This window comes from Orcinus orca, chromosome 3 (genome assembly GCF_937001465.1).
Source record: "Orcinus orca chromosome 3, mOrcOrc1.1, whole genome shotgun sequence".
Lineage (NCBI taxonomy): Eukaryota > Metazoa > Chordata > Mammalia > Artiodactyla > Delphinidae > Orcinus > Orcinus orca.
This window is the reverse complement of record NC_064561.1, coordinates 93,948,294-93,975,503: the sequence shown is the minus strand read 5'-3', so window position 1 is coordinate 93,975,503 and position 27,210 is coordinate 93,948,294. Positions and strand designations below refer to the sequence as shown.

The 27,210-nt window shown below is 42.6% G+C and overlaps 1 protein-coding gene across 4 annotated transcripts in view; it reads left to right on the top strand.

Moving 5' to 3' along the window:
- The window catches only part of MCC (MCC regulator of WNT signaling pathway), a 430,805-nt gene that overhangs the window by 289,787 nt on the left and 113,808 nt on the right, over window positions 1-27,210 (top strand). The gene's annotated exons all lie outside the window — the stretch shown is intronic.

Genomic DNA, 27,210 nt, shown 5'->3' with positions numbered 1-27,210 from the left:
CAAGAAAGTATGACTTGTTGACCATTTTTTTCCTCTGGTTTTTAAGCTCTGCTGAATTCAAGGCTTCCCAGCAACCTGGCTTCTTAGAGGATGTGTGAACGTTGAGATTTTTTGATAAGGTACATGGAATAGGTAGAAATAGAACTGTAATGACTACAGCTCTGTGTTCGCAGGGAGACTTCAGATCCCCTTTGCCTTCCATTGGAGCTGGATTTGTGCTTCTAGGACGGGAGGAAAAGAAAACAGCATGTTAATTAAGAATGAGCTACCAAGGAGGATTTTATTATTCTTTGACAGTGAAAGTGGAAGGAGGAAATTGTTGAGGTTAGCACAAGAATGACAGAAGATGAGAGTTGTGTGAGAAATAACATTTATTTGAGTGCTGAACAAAATTTTCACTACAGGAAGCTGAGGGAGGAACCAGGCTTTTAGCAGAAGTTGAACTGTCCCTGCAAGGTCTGGACTTGGGGGCAAGGAGGTAGCATTGAGTGACCCATGTTCATGGCATAGTAGGTTGAGATTCTACTGTTCCTTCAGATATGCTTCCCAAAGTGTCCCTCCTAAATAAATTTTCTGCCCTGGCAGCCACTTTCCCCTGGTTTCTTCTTCCTCTTCTTGCCTTCTAGTCCCCCAGGTGTTAGAAAAAGGTCAGAATCCTCTGCTGTCAGTCATGGCTTTCATGTTTATATGGGATACCTAGCACTGCTGGAAAAGCTGCTGTGCTCTGAGATGTCAAATGGTCCACTCACCCCTGGGATGTCCTGTTTCTGAGCAAGGACAGCTGCAGGGTAGAGTCTTAGTTAACTATCTGAGAACGGAGCGTGACTCTAGAATTGCTTCTCTCTGGCCCTTCAGGAACATGTTCCACTTGGACCTTGCCTGTCTGAATTCCTGCTTATCCTCTATTTCAGCAGCATCTCTTTCCTCCTTCTGTCTTCTCCATCACCACTTACAGCTTCCTTTCTTGCTCATTCCTCTACCAGGGCATGTGTTTTGATCTGCAAGCCCTTTCTTCTATAATTACACTAGCCACTACGTTTAATACTGTTCATGTGGACAGTGTCCCAAGCGTGCATTCTTTTCAGGTTCTTTCCAGTGAAAGGAATCCTCTAAAATGAGGGGGGGACGAAATCGTGTCCTAATTAGAAAAAAAATTTATATATTTGTTTTATGGATCTTTTGCAGCATGATTTAAACTAGTAAAGATTTAAAACTGCCTAAATATGATTAAGAAAACTATAATGTGTTTACTTGATGGCATTTGTTCTGTCATTAATATTATGAATATGAAGACTGTGTACTCGGGAAAAACCGTACAGAATAACACTAAATTAGCAAGCTACATATGCTGTGATTACAGCTATTTAACAAGAAACACAAACATATGGAATAAAAAATGGAAAGGCCAGGGAAAAATCTAATAGCTATCACAATTGTGATTTTTTGGGTATAATTATGTAAAGTAAAACCAGGTTTTAAAGGTAAAATACACTTAACGTTGATATTGTTTATAATCATAAACAGACTTACATAATTGACTTGAACACTCTTTTGTTTTCAGACTGTGTAGCAGAGGGTCATTGGATGACCTTCGAGCTCTAGGTTTTCCATCCTTCTGCACCTCAGAGGTTTATGGTTTCCTAGTCACTGCTGGAAGTCCACATTGTGCAGCAATATATGTAGTCAGCATTTGCTTTGTGCCAGGCACGGTGCTGGGTGTTGTAAACCAGTCAGACACAGTCCACTCGTCAAGGAATTCACAGGCCCGGTGGTGGAGACCCAAGCAACGGAGCTGTCGAGTGGCGTGATAGATGCTGTGAGGGTAGTGAGGAAGCACAGGTGCGCTATGCCCACCAGGGTTCAAGAAGTCTTTCCAGAGGCCACCTGCGTGTGGTGTGGAGATGAGTGGCAGGGGTGGGGATGCAGGGTTAACTTATCTGGAGAACTGCAGTGCGTTCTAATTGGCAAGAGAAGATAGCTTGCGGGCAGGGGGGTTATTAGGCCACATTGAGATATTTGGACTCTACCTGAGGGCAAAGAGCAGCCATGGAAGGGCTGTGGTTATTTATCTTTTAGCAAGAGAAGTGACACCCCCATTATTGCATTTTGAGTATTGCATTTGGCTCTGGTTTTGGAGAACGGTTTGGAGAGAAAGCAGGAGAACTGGTGACAGCACTGTTGCTGTAATCCAGGTGAGGGAGCAGGATCCTGAGCTAGAATGATGGTAGGAGGCATGGGGAGGAGTGGACACTTTCTAGAAAGTTGTATGAGGTAAGAGCCACAGAAACTGATGATAAGAGAGAGGGAGGAATTCAGAGAGGATGCCTGAGTCTCTGGCTTCAGGCAAATGGGCATGAAGAACCTGGCTCTTGGCGGGTACTCATTTAGTTGAAGTGTCCCACAGGGCAGCATGGTGGTTGTGTGTGGTGGGTTGACTTGTAAAGGAAGAAGACAGGTTGAGTTTGGAATATATTGAGTTGCATCCCTCTGTGTACAGAGGTCTGGTAGGCAGCTGGATGTCCAGGTCTGGGGTGCAAGGGAGCTGTCACCCATGGCCGTCGGATTTGTGACCAGTGCTTTACTTCTGAGAGGGAGGCACGTGCCGGGGCTTCAAACGTAAAGGTCATTCACCCTGAGGATCCTGCGGGCAGCAGTAGTCTTTGGAGTTGCAAGTGCCGGCAGCCCAGCTGAAGAAGGAACGTTTCAGCTTTGAGGGTTTACTGCCGTTGCCTACAGTTACTACAGGCCCTCTCTGTTCTGCAGCTTCTGGTGCTGGGCCGTGAGTGCAATCCTTAGGAACCTAGCCAGATCCCAGCATTATAACTTTATTATTGTAATCTCCCTTTTTTTTATGTGACATTTTAATATACAAGAGAAGGGAATTTACAAATTTTTTCTCAGGGAGAAGTCCAAAGGCAAAGCCTCTTACCCATTATAACACACACTTTGCTGAGAGGTGGAGAAAATAGAATTATCTCTTGCCTTTTCTAATGGATATTTTAACCTGACTTTTTTTTTTTTTAATGGAAAAATTAACTCCTTGAAAATCAGCACAGGATGTGGCCATACAGACTTGAGAGAAAGTGTTTTGCTCCTGTTGGTCGGAAGTAGGAAATGTACGGATGGGGGCAGAAAAAGAAAGGGGGGAGTATTTAAGGCAGTGTTTTTTAAACTTTTTTTTCTCATCTAGACCCATACTGATCACAACACACTAAATTTATTTCTAGACTCATTCATGGGTCATGACCCACAGATTGAAAACATTCATGAAAAGAACTCTAGGGATGGTTGACTGAGGACTGTTTTATCTCTTCCTTACAGTTGACTATGTTTTAGAGTGTATGATAAGGAATATCATGTGGTTGACCTTTAATTTATCCTCTAGGGGCTCCACAGCAAATTTGCCATCTCATGCAAATCTCATACAGCCTCCTAAACATTTTCCCAAGCAAGTCAAACAAGGCTTTCAGAAGTCAAGTAAATTACAGCAGCTGTAGCATCATCTCTACTTACCTGTCACTGCTTCTCTTCCAGTTTGAGTGGCTAATCAAACATTAACTGCAAAAATCTGATTTGCATTTTCCCTGTCAAATGTGCCACTCTATGAATAGCTAAATTAACTTAGCCTTCCTGGAATGTGCCCAAATGTTGAGAACCATTTAGGACCTTTCAAAACCATTTGGTTTATTAGCTCTGTCTTGAGATAAGCAGAATAAATGTCCCTGAAATCAAAGGAAAACTAATTGTAGTACCTCTTTCCAGCTTTGAGTCATCAAAGCTTGACTATCTCAAGTATGTTCTAATGAGGTTCATTATTTTGTTTGTTCTACATTTGATAATTCTGAGATAATTTTACATTTGCATTGTTAATATCCATTTTTGGAAAAATTTTTGACATGTCTATTTATTTTGGAGAATAATAATATATTAGCTTTTCCTTTCAAGACACAGAAGCAATGCACGCCCATTGTAACAAATCGAATGACAAAGAAGTATACAGTTGTCCCTCGGTATCCCGAGGGGGATTGGTTCGAGGGTGCTTGTGGATACCAAAATCTGTGAATGTTCAAGTCCCTTATGTAAAATAGCATAGTACAGTGGGCCCTCCGTATCCACGGGTTCTTCATTCCAGAATACAGAGGGCCGAGTGTACCCTGCAAAAGCCGGCTCAGCCCCTTTTCCTCCATATATTCCATCTCCCTCCTTAACCCATGTTACCAACTTGGTATTTATTCTTCAACACCCATCTGTGCTCACATACAATATACAAGTACTTATACATGTGGTGAACATTTTTATAAAAATAGATGAGACTATATATACATCCTTGTCTTCTTTTTTTTAAAACTTAACAACATATCATGGTTTTCTAAAATCTCCAATAGATCTTTATTTTTCACAGCCACAGACTGTGAATATGGACAGTTTGTTCATTCACTCTCCTATAGATGAGCATTTATGTATTTCAGTTGTTTAGTTTTTGTCATTATTACAGTGCTATAATCTTTGTAAATATATCTAGTAAGTTGTTCGATCAAAAGAGGCATTCTGTAGACGTCATGAATAATGCAGGTGATTCTTATCAGTAATCTGGGTGCGATTCACCATCATTCCTTCCAGCCTCTATCGGCTGGCTGATTTTTATTAGTTGAGTCTCTTCAGCAAGGCGTTGGGAAGAAGACAGGTCAGGAGCACTAATTCAGGCCATCTTTTTGACCTAGGACACTTCCCTCTCTACCTACCCTTGTCCTGGGCCATCGCTCTTTAAATGTCCGAAATCTCTCTTAGCACTTGGGTCTAGGACTTTTAAAAAATAGTTAGCTGATCTCTACTCCTCCATGGCAATGATATGAAAAGGACCTCACTCTAGTAAAGTTCCTGCAGTTCTCAAGCATGAATTCCTAATCTGTTGATTTTAGTTCATCTTTATGGCAGTGTTACCCTCCTCTTTCTTTTGCCCATTGTGGTAATTTAGGAAGGACACCATCTTTTTTTTTTTGCGGTACGCGGGCCTCTCACTGTTGTGGCCTCTCCCGTTGCGGAGCACAGGCTCCGGACGCGCAGGCTCAGCGGTCATGGCTCACGGGCCTAGCCGCTCCGCGGCATGTGGGATCCTCCCGGACCAGGGCACAAACCCGTGTCCCCTACATCGGCAGGCGGACTCTCAACCACTGTGCCACCAGGGAAGCCCAGGACACCATCTTTGAAGCTGGTTATTCCATTGGCCAGGTTTGGGTACCGTAGCCTATAAATCCCTCGTACACCTTTGCTCAGTTTACACGCACCAGGTGCATTCACAATTACGTTGCTGGTTTAGCTGTTTTGGGTTAAGAGATACTAAATGAGATGCTCGAGACAAAAACAGTTCTAGGTCGCTTTGATTTCATTCAGTAATTGTATGTGTGCTTGCGCTGTACTAGGTGCTAGGAATGGAACACACTGAGGAGCAAAGCAGACATTGTGTTTGTCCTCAAGGAATTTGTGTCACGGTTAAGGAGAGCCACTGCAATGAAAATTACAGTTGATAGATGGACTGTCCATGTTATTAGATGGAATTCAGTTTTATACATGACCACATTGACTTGGGAGGGAGAGTGGAAGTTTAATGTTGTTCTGATCCAAAGCCCTGTGAGATCTTCAAAGTAATTTCATCTGGAAGAATAAACAAATAGCTAAAATGTTTTTGAAAAACAATAAAAAGGGGATATTGTACATTAACGAAACATTAACGTTGTAATACTATAATTTAAAATAATATAAAAAGGATTTAGCTATATCATAATGGCTGCAATAAGTAGAAAAGGTTTAATTATTCAGTAATGCTGGAATAAATACAAATATAAAAAAAGGTTAGATTTGTAATATATGTATACAATGAAATTCCACATGGAATAAAGTTTTTTTAAAAATGACTGACCAGGGCTTCCCTGGTGGCGCAGTGGTTGAGAGTCCACCTGCGGATTCAGGGGACACGGGTTCGTGCCCCGGTCCGGGAAGATCCCACATGCCGCGGAGAGCGGCTGGGCCCGTGAGCCATGGCCGTTGGGCCTGCGCGTCCGGAGCCTGTGATCCGCAACGGGAGAGGCCACAGCAGTGAGAGGCCCGCGTACAGCAAAAAAAAGACTGACCAGGGACTTCTCTGGTGGCACAGTGGTTAAGAATCCACCTGCCAGTGCAGGAGACACAGGTTCAAGCCCTGGTCCGGGAAGATCCTGTATGCCGCGGAGCAGCTAAGCCCGTGCGCCACAACTACTGAGCCCACGTGCTGCAACTACTGAAGCCCGTGCGCCTAGAGCCCATGCTCCGCAACAAGAGAAGCCACCGCAATGAGAAGCCCGCGCACCACAACGAAGAGTAGCCCCCACTCGCCACAACTAGAGAAAGCCCGCGGGCAGCAACGAAGACCCAATGCAGCCAAAAATAAATAAATAATTTTTTAAAAAAATGACACCACATTTTAAAAAATCACAATAAAGAAAATGTAGGTAACTATCTGAACAGAGTGGAGAAGGACTTTCTAAACAAAAAGCCAAGGGAAAAATCTGTAAAGGAAAAGATTTATGGAGGCAACATAAAAATATCAAACACACAGATGTCAAAAATGCTATGTAAATTAAAAGGTGAATAGCCAACTGGGAAAGAAGATTTGTGATACATATGGTGAAAGGTTAATATTTGTAATACGTATCAAACTCTAAGAAGTCAACATCGTGTCAAAATGGGCAAAGAATGTGAACAGGCCATTAAAAAACAAAGCCACATGTCCAGTAGATTTAGGGGAAAAGTTTAAATTTAATCAAGGAAATGAAGACTAAAATGTTGAAGACTAATATGGTTCCAGCTATCTTGGAATCATATTGGTAAAAAATACATATTTAAGTGATATATCTAGGGCTGTTGGGAGTAAAGCAAAATAGATAAGAGCTGGCAGAAGTATATCTTGCAATAGCTTTTGTGGGGGAGGCAGTTTCACACTCAGAAGCTTTGGCCAAATGCTAATTTCATTTCTAAGAATTTGTCCTAATGTTCTTCATTGCAGCATTATTCAACAAGGAAAATTGGTTACATATACAATAATGGGTTGATGGTTAAATTATGGTACCTCCCGCATAATGTAGGTAATTATGTTAAGATGGACAGATGGCCATAGCTGGGGGTCTTCTTTCTTGTAGCCTGGTTTGTTCTGGGTTCTGTCAGTGTTTAAAAGGTGTGGGGAAAGGGTAAAGTGGTATACTTGCGACCCCATCCCTTTTTATTCAGACAACGTTTTGTACAAAGGGGAAGAGATGTACGTGCAAAGGAAAGATTTCTCAGCTATAAAGCTGTAAGAAGTAGGTAACCACATATAGTGTGAAACGGAAATGGAGCATATTCTGTATCCAACTGAATTGCTGAAGAAGCTAAGTAGCTGTAATAACCTCCCAAATCTTACCTTGGCTGTTAAATAACTTTCAAGAGGTGATTTGACACCTAAAGATGCTTACTTGCGTTGTTCCGTGGTCACGTGGACAGAAGCTGTGACAGTCTCATTTTTCAGCAGGATTTGGTCATCAGTATGAAGTCAGGTACCTGGATTGTTTGAGCTGAATTATATTCATTTGGTCTGTACTGTCCTTGGTATGTGTCGCTGTTGTCTTCCACTCCTCGAGTGGAAAAAAGTGCCTTATGTGTTCTCACACAGAATCCTTTTCTTAAGTAATAATCCTTTTCTTTCCCAGGGCTCCCACAGTGCCTGAAGACGGCCAACCACAATTGGATAGCTTTCTATTTTACCTTTTCTAAGTCAAAAAGTTCGGCTCTTGGTGGATGGATATAGGGACAGGGAAGGACGAGCCTTTCTTTGAGGGGGCTTCCTGCAACAGTGTCCATTACTGACGAGTTCCAGGACTTCCTGGTTGACAAGCAGACATCTCTGAAACTTTCTGTGCCTTGAAACGTCACAATTTCTGGAGAATTTCTTTGCCATAGCTGCTTCTTTTGTTGGAGGCTGTCCAGTAACCACTGTGAAATGATACGGGATGCAGAGCCATCCGTGAGGTTTCCTGGGTTAAAGGGGTTTCCACCTTCTGCTTGTCTGTGCATTTTTGCCCTTGTCAGCTAATTGCCAGACAGGAGCTTAATACGTTTTGGTGCAGAAACGCAGGCTAATCTGTACCAGAGTGATGAAACAGCTCTATTGTCTGTGCTTCATCTGTTACTCTTTAGAGTCAAGAAAATGGCTCCCTTCTGCTGGGAAATGATCTTGTAGCATGCTGTGGTCGTGCTCTGCAGAATTTGTCTCAGAACTTCCTTGTGGATGTATGCGTTTGCGATTAGATGGTTTCTGTGCTGAGGGAAGACATTTGAGTAAACTTCCAGGAACTTTCTGTGCTTTGATAAGGGCATGGCCAAACACCCCTACAAAACAGAAATGGTTCTCAAGAACACCCAGCATATCTGAAGCCAAAGCTTTAGGGACGCTCATCCCCAGCACTTCAGTGAAGTCTCAGTTCAGGATGAAATAATCCCAGTATGGGAACCAAACACCCATCCTTTACCTTAGGAGACTCCTATTAGTGTAATGATATTGAAAGTGATTTGGGAGTATATGATCCTGACCCTCAAATTTCAAGTCTTGTCCTTAGAGATCAGTGCTACTTAAGGCTCCTTTGTGGGAGCAGGACATGTCAGAGGTGATTGCTGTAACTACTGACTCTATTAGCAGAGAGCCTGTAGACCATGACGTGACTTCTTGTCAAACTTTGTAAAGTATGTTGGAGATGAATTTTAAGGACCCAAGTAAGGGGAGTTAACATATAAAGGTCAGTAAATAACATTTTGAACTGTATCATATATCATAACATTTTAATAGTGCTTCCAACATACAACACTTACATAAACATTTCCACTTTTCCCAGTATCCCTGGGAAGTAGGTAGGGTAGGTATTTGCTTCCACAGAAGAGATAAGAAAACAGGAGTGGGTTGGGGTAGACGAGGTTGGGCCCTGAGATACTTTAAATTATAGGCGCAGAGGCGCGTGCGTGGGTGCACATGTGCGCGCACACATACATGCAAGGCACCGTCATGCAGTTGTGGTTTGTCAGAAGTTTTCAGAAATGTAACTTCCTGCCTAAGAGATGGGAAAACGATATATGAGATATTGCCCAATTCTACGAGAGAAGGTTGGTTTCTGCCATGGGGTAGAAATAAAGTCCATTGAAGAAAAGGAGAAAAAAGGTGAAAGAAGTAATCCTATGACTCCACATGTCCTTGTTTAAAAGAAGTGGTTGCTGTAAAGAAAGAAAGAAAAAAAAGAAAGAAAGAAAGAAAAAATTTAGACACCATTAATTACTTCTTTCCATGAAGACCAGGCCTGCTAATGATCTTGTCCTTTCAAAAAAAATACACATTTGTGCATCTTATAAAAAATCCTGAGAATTTTACATCGGAGTTGATGTTTGTGGGGTAGATCCATCTTATTCTATTACAGTAGCTATGGCCATAGTATCACGTACTTGCCATCCCCAGAAGAAAGTACTTTATTTAACTAAAGTGAAATTGTGCAGTGCATAAATGCTGGAGCAGAATAGAAATGTATCATTTATGCCGATCTCTCAATCATTGTGCTTTGCTGGCCATCTCTGAATTGCCTCTTGTTACCTGAATAGCTACTAATAAAAAAATGAGGCATTTTGTTTTCTAGACAGCCCTCTGATTGTTCCCTACATTCACACTGGAGTGCCTGGCTGCAAAGCTTTCTATTTTTCTCCCAGGTCATCCCCCAGTAGTTCAAAAGGTGACCTATCATCTGGAGGACGGCAAGTCGACGCATTTTAAGAAACCCGCCCTTGTGTCTCTGCAGGGCCAGAATGTGACCCGTACAGAGTTTCTGAACTTGAACATTAACCCCTTGGCTCTGCACCTAAGCAATTTGACCGGATCTGAATGAGAGAGTTCTTTTTTGAGAACAAAAGAGCTGATTGAGCTGATTTTTGGTCCACTCCACCCAGTTACCTGAGCATGCAAGCTCCTCCTTGGAATGCTGGCTGGGAGACTGTGGGGATGGCATTACAGGCGGTGATGCAAGATGAAGGCTTGTCACATTTAGGTGCAGGAATTGTCTTGCGAAAAGAAGTCTTTCGAATGGCCTTTTTTCCAAAAAAAAAAAAAAATTGAGGTATAATGGACATAGAAGAGTATATTAGTTTTAAGTGTATGATATGATAATTCAACATTTGTATATATTAAGGAATGATCACCACAATGAGTATAGTTAATGTCCGCCACCACACAGTTACAGAATTTGTTTTCTTGTGATGATAACTTTTAAGATCTCTTCTCTTTGCAACGTTCAAATATGCAGGACAGTATTATTAACTATAGGCACTATGCTATGCATTACATCTCCAGGACGTACTTATTTTATAACTGGAAGTTTGTACCTTTTGACCCCCTTCACCCATTTTACCCACGCCCCACCTCTGGCAGCCACCAGCTTGTTCTCTGTATCTATGAGCTTGGGTTTTTTTTTTTTCCCCAACAGGCTCATTTTTTTAAACCTATCATGCTAATTCCTATAATTATTTTCTCATATTTTCCTTTCTCCTTCTGGGGTTTCTTGGCTTCCTTCAGAATTAGTGGCCGCCTCCATGTGTATGGCATATCCATTCTATTTCCCCTTTCCCTCTGCCCTTTGGATTGAATTCCTTCCCCTTTATCCTTTCCCTTTTCCTCCTTCCCCACAAAACAGCAAGAGGGATGCAAATCCGTGTCTCCTCTTCCCCTCTCCCATGGTAGAGTAGTGTGGACTGTGGCAGATGCAGAATTTCTATACAGAATGCTCTGGGACAAGGGATTGGGGGAGGCGGGGGCCACAGGGAGCTTGTCTTAAAGCTCTGTTTTCTTAGCCAACACCATCTTTACATGATTGCTTCTATTGGATGCCTGCAGGAGAGCTGTGGATATGATGGGGTCTGAAGCCTGCCTAAGCTGTTGCTACTGGTCTAGCCCCAATTCAGGGGATCTTTGCTATACTGACTTTAAGGGGTAAAAGGCAGTGCATGGTATTAGCCTTGCCAAATCTTCGTCCCTGCCCTGCTCACCCCTCCCACCCCCAATCTGTTTGCCTTCTTCTTCCCTTCCCCCACCCCACTTGTTGGAAAGGCTTAATATATTTAAAAAAAAAAAAAAAGACACATCAGAAAAGCTGTGGCCTGCACCCACTATTCAAACTTGGAGATGCAGAATTCCATAAACCACAAGAGTTTTGTGCATATGATATATTCTGGGATTTGAACTCACCATAGGCGAGGTCTGCTTTCTATTATCATCTTTCATAGCATAGATTTATCATTCCATATACTCCATTAATGTATTTCTGTGGAAATCGTTTAACTTATGGGGAATAACTAATTTTTTTAAGTTTTTTTTTTTTTTGAGGTACATGAATAACTGCCTTTTTGTCCATAAAATGCAGTGGCAGAAAGAAACACAATTACATTTTTTCAGAAGGTTTTAAAGAACAGATTATGTAAAGAACTGGTCTCTAGATGGATAGCTACTCTTAACATCTGGAATTTATTAAGGAAAAAAGAACACCTTTTCAGCCAAATTCTGACACTCCTCATTTGAGTTATCAGTTCCTTAAGGCTGTCTAGTTGCCACGTTGACTTGAGCATGTACAGTGCAGAAGCTGCATGTCTGCTTGCTGCGGCGAGCCCGTGGTTTATACTGCACTAGGTATGTGGAGTCACTGAAAAAAAGTCAACTTAACCTTGCTTTATAAGGAGACTCTCAGGCTCTTTGTTTCCCCAGGAAATGATTTGATAGGTTCCCACTTTTTTTTCGTGAACATAAATCTGTTGCCCAAAAGAATGTAATATCTGGAATGAGATGAGATAAATTTCTAATTTTTAAAATCTTGAGATAGTAGGGAACTTTTTTTATTTTTATTTTTTTTTGCGGTACGCGGGCCTCTCACTGTTGTGGCCTCTCCCGTTGCGGAGCACAGGCTCCGGACGCGCAGGCTCAGTGGCCATGGCTCATGGGCCCAGCCGCTCTGCGGCATGTGGGATCTGCCTGCACCGGGGCACGAACCCGTGTCCCTTGCATCGGCAGGCGGACTCTCAACCACTGCGCCACCAGGGAAGCCCAGTAGGCAACTTTTGAAAATTTTACTTTCTTTTAAGATGGCCAGTGAAAGGGCAAGTTGGTAGCTGTAGATTAGGTTTCTCTGACTCAGGAAAGATTGTTTTAAAGGTCAAAAGGGAGTTGAGACCTGTTCCATTGCAAATTTAAGGTGGTGGTTTTTACCTTTTCTCTCTAGCCCACTATATGGGGTGAAGTGGAGCTAATCCTTTATGTATTAGTCACTTTAAATAAACATCCAGTTCCACTGCAGTCATTTTCTGGGTAGCCCTGACCCTGAAGGTATGTAAATGCCACAGCTCTTGGGGCCACAGTGCAGCAAGGAACGAAGTGCTCCGATCGTGTGCTTCTGGAAATGTTGCTCTGTGAGCCAGAGCATGATTGCCAGCATTTTAAAAAGCCAAGAACAAGTCAAAAAAGCTTACTCTGTGGTGCCCTTGCCTCCCTTGAAATAACCTCTGTTTTCCTTTGCCACATGAGAAGAAACGTCCTCCATAATCTGTGTGTTGACTCGCCGTTTTTGCCCGGCACATCTATTGGTGTGAAATGAGGGAGTCATCAGACTGGAATGAATTTTGAGAGGCAGTAGATGAAATTCCCAGGCAGGACTGTACCCACATTAGCCCGGAGAGAGGAGACCGGCCCCTGTCTTGAAAGGTTTTCCTGGAGAGAAATTCCATAGCATTCCTGCACCTTTGAAGACACGACAAGCTCCACTGTCAGGAGAGATGTTGAGAGCAAACCTGAATCCTCAAGCTGAAATGTAAACTCATTATCTTGGACTGGGTACACTGGTGACTGCCCTCAGTGTAAGAGCTCGTCATTTGCCTATCGGCTAGTGCTAATTTGCTTTCATCCTTCTTGCCTTGGAGCTAAATAATCCTGCTTCACATTTGTGATATTTTTCTGGGAGCCCAAAGCTAAGGTCAGTTTTTTTTTGTTTTTTTTTTAATAAATGATGGCCTGGATTAAGACTGACGGGAAGACTATCTCACAGAGTCTTTGGAGTTTGTCATCCAAAGTGGTGTTTGCGTGGTGTTTGCGTTTAAAGTATAATATGACCCACACGAGCATTCAGCATCTTGACAGCAGGGTAAACGAACAGGGCACCTCACTCAGGCCTCTGAGGAGATGACTTCTGAGTATCAGGCAAAAGCTTGCTCACCGTGTTTTCCAGCCCTGTGTTTAGTCCTGTGCCTAGTGATTGACAGTATCAACTTCTTTAGCAGCGAAGCTTAGCTTTAATAGTTTGAGTCAGTTTTGGTTTTGTGTTGTTGAAACGGCAGTATTTCTAGTCACTGCCAGATTTAGGATTTCCTTTGATATTTTTATGTAGGTTAGAAATGTTTAATTCTTAAACAGCCTAGGAATCTTTAATACTTTCTCTGTACACTGCCTTTCTGCTTACAGGAAACAAAATGGGGCAGCTTTAGGGAATTTCCTGTTTGCATTCTAGTGCCATGTCTCTAAGGAGGTAAGAGGGAGGGGTGCTGGGGGGAGTGTAGACAGTGCAGGAAACTCCAGGATTAGGTGTCACCTCTTTTTCTCTGGTGTGTTGGATCCAATGATTAAGGTTGCACTTCGTGAGCTTGGGAAAATATGCAGTTCCTCCCTTGCGAGCACAGGAAGAGTTTAGTTTGCACATGAACCTAGATGATGGGAAGAAAGCAAACTGTGTGATGAGGAAACATCTTCCTCTTAGGAGAGTGTGTGCTGTTTGGTTGCCCCAAAGCTCCCCACCTTCCTGAGCAACCAGCGTGTCTGTCTCTGCCGCCATCCTTCAGTGAGGTCAGACTGTGCTTGGCTTTGTTGGGGGCTGTGCACTAGAGGCCCAAAGACAGTGTCTCCCCACGGGGGGCTCCCTCCATGTAGAGAAAGTCAGAAGCGACCGATACTATCTGCACCCAAAGGAATTTGTTTCATCAGCCATCCGGTGTGGCCTCCCCTTATCCTTTCTCCTGCTTCTCTTCCAAGGGCGTTACAGTGGAGGTGAACACCCATGCAGGAGACCTCACGTTGTCCTCAGCTTCCCCGTCTGCAGTGAGGTCTACCACACCCTCCACTGTACTTAAGCATTTCAGAGTTTGCCTGGCGAAATGGAGGGAGCAGGAAAGAGGAATAAATCAATCTGTAAGAGAGAAAGTTGTCAAGGCACATGTGATAAAACGTGTTCTTTGTAGGTAGAGGGGGAAGAAAGGGAGGCTTTGTTTATTAAAATAATGCTGAGCTGTCAGGTGCCTTTTGAATTCGTATCGTGTTGTGGTTTCTAGAGGCCAAGTGGGAGGGTAGGGTGCCTTCGCCCTCAAAGCAGCTCCTTACAGGAAAGGAGCCGGAATGCTGTCAAGCTGGACCCAAACCACAGTGTTTTGTTCTAGTCTGTGGCTCACTTGCACACGTTACGTCTTTCATCTGCAGTTGTGACATCTTCGTGATTTGGCAAGGGATTGGGAAACACTCCCCAGGCGCTGGCCAGGCCGGCACTGGCAGATGAGTGGGGGGCACACCTGCTTGGGTGGGTTATTGGCTCACTTACGGGAACGGGGTCTTTCTGGGTTTGTCTGGCCACAGAGTTCTCCCTGCCCTTCACCTGCACCGTGCTTCTTGCCTCCAGCGCTGGGCACTGACAGAGCAAGTACAGGGGATCTCACTGCAGCTCCCTTCTGGTGCCAGCGCTGTTCCCAGTTTGTGCGGCACTGCTAGAAACTGTCTGGTGCTGAGCGCCATCCAAGTCCGCAGTCTTGGATCCTCAGATGCTCTCCCTGGGCCACGTCAGATCATGTGATCGAAAACATTTGACCCTGGATACCCATGGTAAATGAGATGCAGTATTGATGAATAGGGTAGGTCAGCTGGGGAGGTTCTGGTTTTAAGTACTAGAGAAACTTACTGTGCCTCCGTTTCTGCTCTGCAGAATGAAGTAACAATTACTTCTCTCTTGTTGAGTGAGAATTCAGTGAAAACCCATATAAGGCAATTGGCATGGTCCCTGGCACATAGAAGTGTGCTGGCCAGAATTCATCTGGAGTATTGTGCTTGGTCCTAAGTACCATGTATCCAAAAAAAACCCAAAAAACCGAAACACTGACATCCTGGAGGGACCACTGGGGGATGGAGAACTGTTGTAGCCATTTGGTGACCTAGAGGGGATATTAACGATACAGTGAATTATTCAGAGAGTTTGAAGTATGGAGGACAATACTACATTAGACATTGTTTCACCTAAGTTATTTTTACTTTATTTTATAAGCTACTTCTGTTTACATAGAAAAATATTTGACAGATATCTCTAGGTGGTAGGGGTAAGGATAATGTAAGTTCTTTTATCTGTATCTTCTAATTTTCTAAATTTATCCATTCAACAAATCTGTCTGAAGTCCTCCCATGTACCAGGCACAGTTCATCTTGTTCGTTGGCTATTTCCTTAGTTCCATGACATGTCTGCCTTCTTGGAACTTATAGCCTCATGGGGGAATGACTCAACACAAAACTTGTATGATATATTGTCAGGGAGTAATAAGTGTTATGAAAAATAAAGAGGAGTGAAAGGCTAGAGGAGCAGTAGGGGAGAAGGAAAACTTGTTCCAGGTGGTTGGTGGGGACAGGTGGAAAGCATCCGGAATGAATTGACTCAGCACCCATATGGGAAGTTATGATTACCACGTTAATTATATATTTCTCTATTTTGTTGGCAACATGGTATATTATGCATATCATGCAATTTATTCAACCACTATTTTCCTTTTCCTTTTTTTTTTTACTGTCATGAACAGGTCTTTGTGCATACCCTTGCTTACACTAAGCTCTTCTGTCTTCAGATACATTTTTCTGGAAGTTCATTTTGGGGTCACTGTATGTGTCCCACTTGGTTCCTGACCCTCTCTTACCTTGTGCTATGAGGAGCCAGGAGGTGGGGAGTATAGACTGGGCGTAAACCTCCTCTAGTTTCTAGGCTGTTGAGGATAAATGTGTTTACCTGCTTCCCTGCAGGCCCAGCCAGGATGTAGAGAGCTGCTGATCCAATTGCACATGTTGAAAGGCAGGCAAAGTGTAGATCACTCTGACTAATGTGAGCTGGGCCTCAAGGTAATGATGAGTCATTCTGATTGTTTAATCAGGGTGTGTGTAAACAAGGGATAGGAAAGTAGCCCATCAACGCTTTTAAGGCCCAAAGTTATCTTGATACTTTTTTGTTTGTTTTGTTTTGTTTTGTTTTTGCCTCTCCAGTTGCGGAGCACAGGCTCCGGAGGAGCAGGCCCAGCGGCCATGGCTCATGGGCCCAGCCGCTCCACGGCAAGTGGGATCTTCCCGGACCGGGGCACGAACGCGTGTCCCCTGCATCGGCAGGCGGACTCTTAACCACTGCGCCACCAGGGAAGCCCCTATCTTGATACTTTTTAGCAAGCACGAAGGCATGGCATGATGATCATGATAATTAAGATGACAACAGTCACTGTGGTTAACTTTCTGCCAGGCAGCATTGTGTTCAAGTGAGCTACCTGTAGTATGTTCATTTAATTTTTACAGTTCTGTATGGTTGGCTGTCATTACAGGGTGAGTAAAGTGGGGCTTGGAAATTTTTAACAACTTAACCAAGCTTGAACTAGTACTCAGGTCTGGGGTTTTTATTTGTTTTTGTTTTGTTATAAAGCCTATGTCCTTAACCACTGAACTATGCTTTCCCCATCACTTTCTCTCTTCTTCCTGTCTCATTTTCTTCCTTTTCAGGGAATAAGTCCTGGTTGGGACTAGTATTGACTGGGTTAGGTGATTTGGAAAGGAGAGAAGATTCAGACCTTTTCTTCTCTCTAAGCACACTGTTCTCTGAAGCAGTCAGCAGGGCCCCTGATGGGAGAGAACATTGAGCAGATTTGAAATGTGTCTTCTACCCTTTCCTGGTGCTTTGGATTAGATGCAGCAGTGAGTGGTGAAATGGCCCATCAGTCAGCAGCCCCATGGTGAGGAACGAGAAGCCAGGGCCCGCCTGAGACTTGCCTGAAATGGGAGCTTGTTTATGGCATCAAGCATTTTAAAGGGATTTTCTTTACAAGAAATAGTGCATGTGAAAATCTCTCTCAAATGTTGGGAATACATTTGAATATGATTGTACTGAATATCTCAATAGTCAACATCTAGGCTGTCTCCTGTGCTTAAATAAAAAGACTTGAGATCATGTGCCTTGAGTTCTGTATACATAGAAAGTCCATATGTATATATGTGTGTGTTAATATATGTATGTGTGTATAAGTATGTATCTGTATATGTATATACACACACACACACACTCAAATCTAAATCTTCACTTGTTTTCCCAAAGAAAAAAACATTGTCCTCAATCCAGTAAAAAATAGGGAACTTCCAAAGCACTCAACTATTGCTGTTAAAGTACCTTGGTTTTTCCTGATCTGCAGAGTTTATGGAGTGTTTCACCATTAAAGGTACTTGGTTTCTTTAGAAAGGAGAATTTGATACCTACTAAATTGGATCAATATAAAAATTTATGAACAATGCAGACCTTGTCAAGGAAGTCTTTTACTCCTGTTCATATAATTCTCTGTGGGACTTTCTGCCTCAGGGATCACATCAGTATTTAGTACACACTGAAATATTCATGTCTTCTGATTAGCAGGATTTAATTGTTACATCTCGATCTCCTTCATGATGTGCCATTAGGATGCAACCCACCTTGAAATTTAAGCAGGTGCTGACAGGTTATTGCTGTGTCTTTATTTTGTTTGTGTTTCTTTCCAAATATCCTTGTATTGCATGTAATTTTGGTTTCCCTTGAAAATAACACCACAAAAAGTAAGAATTTATTAGTGGAAAATGCTGTGACTTGTTTTTACCAGCAACTATTGTACAGTAAATTTTAAAGTGTGTGTGTGTGTATATATATATATATATATATATATATAATTATATATATTATATATATATTATTATATATATAGTATAGTATATACTATAGTATATATATAGTATAGTATATACTATATATATAGTATATACATATATAGTATATATAGTATATATAGTATAGTATATACTATATATATAGTATAGTATATATATTATATATATATATAATATTCTGTTTAGATTTTTTATTTTTTAAGATTTATCAGTTAAGATAACCTTTCCTCCCATGTACTGTTTAGTTAGAGCTTTTTCACCTACACTTCAATATTTCCCTTGTTAACTTTCCCTCATCGATCGGGTATGGACATATCCGGAGATTAATTTTTCTCTGCTTTCCTGGGTCTGGTATCAGCTTAATGGTCTTGTGTTTCTCAAAATGTTGGAAGTTTTAAAGAATTACTACCTTTTCCCTCATGCTAATTTTGCAGTTGTGCTTTTTCCCCTCTTATAAAAAGAACTCTCGGTCTGAGACTTTATCTTCTCAATAATTTCATGAAAGTATCTCAGCAGTGCTAGGGTATTCTGTTGCAAAGCATGAGACATGGTTGTGAACCAGGCTCTGGGGTTAGACTGACAAGGGTTTTCATTCTAGCTCTGCCACTTACTAGTTTGGCAAGTTACTGAACCTCTAAGCCTCAATTCCTACCTCTTTAAATTGGGGTTAACAACAGTACCTATTCCAAAGGCTATGTGAAGAATAATTAAGAAAGTACATGCATGTTACATGCTTTAAATATAGCAATAGCACATAACACACGTCCACATATTAGCTAATATCATTTCCAGTAAAAATTATGTGACATTTTAATTTTTTATTGAAGTTTAGTTATGCATAATATTATATAAGTTATAGGTGTGTAATACAGTGATTCACAGTTTTAAAGGTCATACTCCATTTGTAGTTATTATAAAATATTGGCTTTATTCCCTGTGTTGTACAGTATATCCTTGTAGCTTATTTTATACCTAATAGTTTGTACCGCTTAATCCTCTACCCCTATATTTTCCCTACACCCTTTCCTCTCCCCACTGGTAACCACTAGTTTGTTCTCTGTATCTGTGAGTCTGCTGCTTTTTTGTTATATTCACTAGTTTGTTTCATTTTTTGAGTTCCACGTATAAGTCATATCATATGGTATTTGTCTTTCTCTGTTGGACTTATTTCACTTGGTATAATGCCCCCTAGGTCCACCCATGTTGCTGCAAATGACAAAATTCCATTCTTTTTTATGGCTGAGTAGTATTCCATTGTATATATGTACCACATCTTCTTTACCTCTTCATCTATTTATGGACACTTAGGTTGCTTCCATATCTTGGCGAGTATAAATAATGCTGCTGTGAGCATTGAAGTGCATGTATCATTTCGAATTAGTGTTTGTGGTTTTTTCAGATATATACCCAGGAATGGAAATGCTGTGTCCTTTGGTAGTTCTATTTTTACTTTTTTGAGAAACCTTCATACAGTTTTTCACAGTGGCTGCACCAATTTACATTCCCACCAACAGTGTACGAGGGTTGCCTTTTCTCCACATCCTTGCCGACATTAGTGTTCTTTTTGATGATAGCCATTCTGACAGGTGTGAGATGATATCTCATTATGGTTTTGATTTGCATTTCCCTGATGATTAGCGATGTTGAGTATGTTTTCATGTGCCTGTTGGCCATCTGCATTTCTCTTTGGAAAAATGTCTATTCAGTTCTTATTGGGTTGTTTGGTTTTTTGATGTTGAGTTACATGGGCTGTTTATATATGTTGGATATTAACCCTTTATTGGTCATATCATTTGCAAAGGTTTTCTCCCATTCAGTAGGTTGTCTTTTTGTTTTGTCAGTGGTTTCCTTTGCTGTGAAAAAGGTTTTAAGTTTAATTAGGTCCTGTTTGTTTATTTTTGCTTTTATTTCCTTTGTTTTAGGAGAGGGATCAAAAAAAATACTGCTTATGATTTTTGTCAAAGAGTGTTCTGCCCATGTCTTCCTCTAGGAGTTTTGTGGTATCCAGTCGTACATTTAGGTCTTTAATCCATTTTGAGTTTATTTTTGTATATGGTGTTAGAGAATTTTCTAATTTCATTCTTTTACATGTAGCTATCCAGTTTTCCTAGCACCACTTATTGAAAGGACTGTCTTTTCTCCATTGTATATTCTTGCCTCCTTTGTCATAAATTAATTGATCATAAGTACGTGGGTTTATTTCTGGGCTCTCTGCTCTCTTCCCTTGATCTGTGTGTCTTTTTTTGTGCCAGTACACCATACTATTTTGATTACTGTAGCTTTGTAGTATAGTCTAAAGTTAGGGAGTATGATTCCTTTAGTTCTGTTGTTCTTTCTCAAGATTGTTTTGGCTATTCGGGGTCTTTTGTGTTTCCAGACAAATTTTTAAAATATTTGTTCTAGTTCATATGCAAGGATTTTTTTCAATATCTGTGAATCAATCAATGTGATACACCACATTAACAAATTGAAGAATAAAAATCATATGATGATCTCAGTAGATGCAGAAAAAGCCTTGGACAAAATTCAATATTCATTTATGATAAAAACTCTTCAGAAAGTGGGCTTAGAGGGAGCGTACCTCAACATAATAAAGGCCATATATGACAGACCTACAGCTAACATCATACTCAATGGTGCTAAGCTGAAAGCATTTCCTCTAAGATCAGGAACAAGATAAGGATGTTCACTGTTGCCACTTTTATTCAACATAGTTTTGGAAGGCCTAGCCATAACAATCAGAGAAGAAAAATAAAGAAAAGGAATCCAAACTGTAAGGGAAGAATTAAAACTGTCACTGTTTGCAGGTGATGTGATGCTATACATAGCAAACCCTAAAGATGCCACCAGAAAACTACTAGAGCTCATCAATGAATTCAGTACAGTTGCAGGATACAAAATTAATGCACAGAAATCTCTTGCATTCTTATACACTAACAATGAATGATCAGAAAGAGAAACTAAGGAAACAATCCCTTTTACCATCACATCAAAGAGAATAAAATACCTAGGAATAAACCTACCTAAGGAGACCAAAGACCTGTACTCTGAAAACTATAGGATGATGAAAGAAATTGAAGACTACACAAACAGATGGAAAGATATACACTGTTCTTGGATTAGAAGAATACTGATAAAATGACCATACTACCCAAGGCAATGTACACATTCAGTGTGGCTTATTTTTAGAGGAGCATATTTTTGAAGATGGAGTGGGATTGAGGGTTATCTTCAAAGTTGGGAGGATCAGTCTTGGACCCCTCCCCTCCTTGAGAGCCGTCTCCCAGCCATTTGCCTTAGGTGGGTGCTAGGGATGATGGTGTTGCTGTTTTCACAGTTGGTACCTGGGTCCTGCTTTGTGATTTGGCACCATCACCTACATCAGGCACTCTTGGACGGGATCATTTTGTCTATTGGATGGTATTTTAGTGCTACCACGTTGAAGGGGATTTAGAGTGCTGTTTTCGACAACTGAACTTCAGTGGAGGTTTAAAAAGTAACTCAGGGACCACTGACCAATGAAATCATCAGATAAAATGAACGAAAAGCTCCTGTTTTCTGAGTTGGTCTAGGTCAGCAAAAAGTGATTAGCGTGCAGCGGGGCAATCTTGTAGATGGTGTTTAATGAGTTTTTACGTTTCAAGGCTGTGAACATCCTTTCTTGAAATATTGCACAGTAGGTGCCCCTAGCAGGAATTCTAGCTGTAAATAGGAATGTTCTAGTCCTGGAAGCCACTGAACAGGCCTGATTGTGTCCATCTGGCAAGGAACGTTCCCCCTTTGCCAGGGATTTTGTTCTTTATGTATCTGAATTAGAGCACCCGGCGTGTGGGGAGTCTTGCAGGGGAAGCTGAATGAGGCTGCTTTCTCGTGTACAGATGTCTCCTGCTATTTCGAAGGATGAGGCTGGATATAGACATTTATTCACTACCCAGGAGCTCCTGGATTGCCATATGGGAGAGCAGGAAGCCTCTGGATAGGGAATGAGGAAATGTGAATCTGATGAGCCTTGTTTTTCTGAGTCTGTTTAATGCCTTTACAACGAAGGAATTGAACTAGATGTTCTTGAATTCCCTCGCCGGCCGTAAGGTTATGTGTGATTCTGAGCGCTTTTTAAATTTCTAGGGGAAAGATTGCTGCTGATCAGTTCTGTATATAAATGAAGCTTCCTTGGGAAGTGAGCTTCAGCAAATCCATTCTGGGACCAGTGGGCAAATAAAGTATGAAGAGCCCCAAGCACAGAACTCAGGGTGGGGCCATCTGGTACAAACCCTTCTCAAAAAGATGAAAAAGCACAGAAAGTTAAAGAGAGTCTCCAAATTGACACCGAGCTGAGCCACCGCCAGCTTCATCATTGTCACTGGAGGGCTCTCCCTGCCATCTCCCACTGCCCTCTGCTTCACCCCCTGTCCCTGCCTCTGCCAGTGTGCACATCCTCCCACCCATCCACATACATGCACACACATGCACACATGTGTATCCTGCAAGCCAGGAGGGCAGTGGCATGTTGAGTTGGAAGTACCAGCAAAGCACATAGCAGAGACGATTAGAGCATGGAGTGTGTGTGTGTTAATATGTCTTCTACTGTTTATCAGTTCCCTGCCCTTGGGCTGATTTCCTATCCCTCCTCTGTGCCTTGATTCCTCATTGGTCAGAAGGAGGTGATAATACCTGTCTCATAGCATTGCGGTGAGGGTTAAATGAGGTACTGCATGAAATGTGCTTAGCCCAAGTGCCTGATACCCGTTAAACATTCAGCAAATGGTAACTATTAATGTTATGATTTACTACTATCGAGTTGCCTGGAATTCTTAGAATATTCCCAAAGCTTGGCACTGGGGTTGTGTCCTTTCTTCTGCAGGACTCTGTAGCTGATTGAATTAGGTAAAGTGTACAAAGCACTTAGTGCAGAGCCTGAGTGTGTGTTCAGCATATAGTGGGTTAATTAATGTTATTTTTAAATAAATATTTTTAAGTCTCTAAAAAAAAAAAGACTATGTGTTCAGTAAAGGTTAGTTGCCCTTATTTCTTCCCCTTTAAGGGAGAGAACAGTTCACTAAGTGGAAGCAGTTGGCACTACCCATTGTCTCACTCAAATATAAGCAAGAACTATGTTGTGTACTTTGCAGCTGGAGGGCAAGTGGCCCACTTAGAAGGACAGGATGGGCATTCCCATCATCACTGGTGGGAGGGAAATAGAGGTACCCTGGCAGTGCATGGCCTACAGGAGCATCTCAGGTAGCCAGACCAAGTACAGGGAGAGAGAGAACAAGCACAGTTTCCTCTGAGTGAGCTTACCTGCCAACAAGGCGGAAAAGCCTAGCTCAGCCATGTCACCGTTAGTACTCCATGGTCTCTGGATGGAGACTTGGGGATGAACTCATTCCTCTGTTTCAGGTGTGGCTGTGGAAGCCTTTGGTCCCTTTGAAGGCAGTGCTGTAAGAGAGCAGACCCAAGTCCCAGAAAGATGAGTAAAATGGTGGGCCTAGAGTTTGGCAGCCTCGATTCTGGTTCTGGACCCCTTCAACAGCTGTGGCCCTTGGGAAGAGTACTTGTTCCTCAGCACACTGGGAATCATAGCCTCCCTGTAGGCCACGGAGGTGTGGTGTGATGGAGACCCCGTGGGATAATGCATAGGAGGGTGCCAAGCGATCAGGAAAGCACCGGCATCTGTTCCATTGTTTCTATTGCCAGTAGTAGCAAGATAAAGAAGCATCTTATAATCATAAGTACACAGTGGTGCTCCTGGGGGCTCATTAGAGTCATTGGGCTGCTGGCTTAGAAGGGCATCCTGAGAAGTGTGACGCCCTTTGTCTCATGGCTAGTCGGTAACAGGAAGCACATCTATCCACATAGCCCAGGAGCAGCCACCAGGAGAGACCGTCACAAAGGCACTGCTTGATCCTCACCCGGGCTCCCGGCAGCTGGACACCTTATCTCTCAGAGGCTTCGCAGGCTTGTCTTTACAGCCAGCTGAACTGTGAAATATTACTCAAGTGATGTTTCATCCAAAAATAACCACCATTTTGACAGTTGTCTTGAAGCCAAATTTCCAGGTGGTTTACTTTTCCTTTGGATACACGCTGTAAAATGAATGTGAAGCCAGGCTCAGAACAGCCTAGGGAATTAGTATCTTTTATCTCCAGAAATACGAGGTATGCATGGATTTATATCCTTCACGTGCTAGACCCAGAGTTGTATTAGGAAGCGTCATGGTCCCATCCCAACCTTGCTGAGGCCTTGGGTTAAAATTTCACAGAGAATTAAGAGCCTTGACAGTCAGCTCCTTAAGCCTTGGGACTTCTGCTGAAGTCCCAAGGCTTAAGGCCTCTCATTCCTGTGCTGTTAACCCCCAGGAAGTGTGCTGCTCCAAGACAGGACTGTGTTACTTCCTCATCTGAATGTACCTCTCACTACCTATAGTGAGGCTTCATCTGAGAAGGTTGTTGACTTGAAACTTGCTGACTTAAAACCTGGCTGGGAAAGAGGAAATGCACGTTGTTGAATGCTTACTTGGTTTCAGACACTATGCTGGTCAGTTTATGGATGGCCATCTCATTTTGCCTTTACGACAGCAAAAACACCCATTTATAAAAAACCAGGGCTTCCCTGGTGGCGCAGTGGTTGAGAGTGCACCTGCCGATGCAGGGGACGCGGGTTCGTGCTCCGGTCTGGGAGGATCCCACATGCCGCGGAGCGGCTGGGCCCATGAGCCATGGCCGCTGAGCCTACGCGTCCGGAGCCTGTGCTCCGCAACAGGAGGGGCCCCAACAGTGAGAGGCCCACGTACGGCAAAAAACAAAAACAAAAAACCCAGTTAAATCAGCTGTCCAAAGACAAATCACTAACAAGTATCATAAATGAGACGTGAACCCAGGTTTATCTGATTCTTTATAAATTAGGCTCAGATCAATTTCATTTGCCAGAGTATCGCAACATAATAGTGGTCTATACAGCGGAGGTCTGTTCTTGCTATTCTATTACAGAAGTCTGGAGTCAGGCAGTCCAAAGCTAGTAGGGTGGCTCTACAAGGTTGTTAGGGATTCAGGCACCTTCCACTCCCTACAGTGTGGACCTCATCTTTCTGAAGCAAGATGGCTGCTGGAGCTCCATCCATCACATTAATATACCAAGCAGCAAGGCTGGAGGAAGAGAAAAACAGCATGACCTCCCTCAAAAAGATTTTCCCAGAACTTCCACATATTTTTGCTTCTGTTTCCTTGGCTAGAACTTTGTCACATGGCTACACCTAGCTCCAGCTGCAAGGGAGGCTGGGAACTGGGATATTTTAGCTGAACAGTAGTCTGACCAATGAAAAATTGAGGTCTTGTTCCTGAGCATGAAGCGAAAAGTGTGTTTGGGAAGAGACCAGCACAGTCTGCAAACGTCATATATTTTCTCTCTCTTTGGTTAGTGAAACATCTTTTAATGGTACTTCGAGGTTCATGTGTCTGAAGCTCTGACTCAAGGTAGAGGACATTTCAGAAGCCAGAATATAAGTAAAGACATCCTGAAAAATGATGCAAATATAATTTTTCTATTACAGATGGTTGACAGTTCTGGTTGCTGTGGTAAATTTTTCTTTCCAGGATTTAAACCCACTGTCACTCCTTTTAAAAATTACCCGGAAAGACCTCTATTCTGTTATTTTCTTAATGCTGGGCTTGACACAGGTCTACACAGTTCTGTCATAATACTTGTAGCATTGCTCGAAAACTCCCTAGCTATTGAATTTACAGGGATACCACCAGTTCTGCCAGAATGAGGGGGGTGAAACCCCAAAAGAAGGAGATCCAGTCAGCTCTTGAGTACTGGGTGATTGACAAGGTGGAACAGGGGAGCTCCGGAGCTGAAGCTGGCAGGGAGTGTCCACTCTTCCTTGCGGTGAGAACAGGACTCATCCCGTGCTCAGTTGTGGGAATGAGAGAGGGGTCGGTCAGACACATTCTCAGCAACACGTCTTTCAACTTGCGGGCAAACTTCTTTCCACACTGCACGTCCCAACCTTTGTAGTTAGCTTCTGCTGAGTATTTGTCAGTGACACTAAGGAACAAGTGTATACTGCACCTGGTTTTTAAAGTTTTACCTTCTATCAGAATTGCTGGTGGACAGGGAAAGAAGCTGCAGCAGGGACAGATAATAACCGTTTACAGTTTTTATGCTACAGCCTTCACCTGCAGAAAACACTGTGACAACTCTTTTTTTTTTTTTTTAATACAAAAGCCTCCTTCTCTTTAAAAAAAAAAAAAAAAAGTATTAAACAGGAAAGTATCCCAGAAGAGTTTGAAACCACCCAAAGGCCACCACCAAAAAGTTAGAATGCCAACTTTCCAGTTTATTTTTCTGTTACCTACTCATTATTTTTATAATCAGAGGCAAACATTTTAAGTAAAGTTTTCATCCACAGGAAAAAAACCCTGAAAATCACTGTCACATACAACACTGCATAGTGAGGAAGGGGCATGGTGACCTTGGTTCTGGTGCTAGGCTCTCCATGGGACCTGGAGTGAGCAGGTCAATCTCTGGGTTTCATTCCTCACTCGCAGATGTGGAAGTGGGAGATGCCACATGCCGAGGGCCTTTCCTCCACTCAGACATCTGTGGTTATGACACTTGACACCATCTGCAAAACTTGGGGGCATCACAGAGCTGGCATCTAGTCTAGATGGTTCTTAGTTCGGAGTTCATAGATGGGATTCCGGGGGGTGTCATCATCTTAATTAGGCGGAACACATGCATAAGCACGAAGTTTATACTCTCCTCTAGGAGAAGGGCCCAACACATTCATGAGATTCTTAAGGAATCTTCAAGTTAAGAACAACTGAGGGGCTTCCCTGGTGGCGCAGTGGTTAAGAATCCGCCTGCCAATGCAGGGGACACGGGTTCGAGCCCTGGTCCGGGAAGATCCCACATGCCGTGGAGCAACTAAGCCCGTGATCCACAACTACTGAGCCTGTGCTCTAGAGCCCACGAGCCACAACTACTGAGCCCGTGAGCCACAAGGACTGAAGCCTGCGTGCCTGGAGCCCAAGCTCCACAACAAGAGAAGCCACCACAGTGAGAAGCCCACGCACCGCAATGAAGAGTAGCCCCCACTCGCCACAACTAGAGAAAGCCCGCGCGCAGCAACGAAGACCCAACACAGCCAAAAATAAATATAATTAATTAATTTA